The sequence below is a fragment of the Pempheris klunzingeri genome, chromosome 8 (genome assembly GCF_042242105.1).
Source record: "Pempheris klunzingeri isolate RE-2024b chromosome 8, fPemKlu1.hap1, whole genome shotgun sequence".
NCBI lineage: Eukaryota > Metazoa > Chordata > Actinopteri > Acropomatiformes > Pempheridae > Pempheris > Pempheris klunzingeri.
This window is the reverse complement of record NC_092019.1, coordinates 3,886,467-3,886,751: the sequence shown is the minus strand read 5'-3', so window position 1 is coordinate 3,886,751 and position 285 is coordinate 3,886,467.

Below are 285 nucleotides of genomic sequence, written 5' to 3'. Positions count from 1 at the left end.
GCTTCAGTTCTGCAAACGTCCGAGCCGCTAATGCAGACAGATGTCTAAGCTCCTGTCTCTGGCTTGTTTCTCCTGGACTGGTAGAATGGCAGTTGTGGTGAGATGGTCCTGCAGGTCCTTCCCGTCCATCCGGCTCGCTCTGCCGACAGTCTGGACTCCTCCGTCCCGCCCTGCTGTGGCTGGGCATCACAACAACAAGGCACTGGTAGACACTGATGCTGAAGGAGGAGGGGAGGACAGAGTAAGAGGGGCAGGGATAATCCACGCGTCGCCCCGGCACCCCTC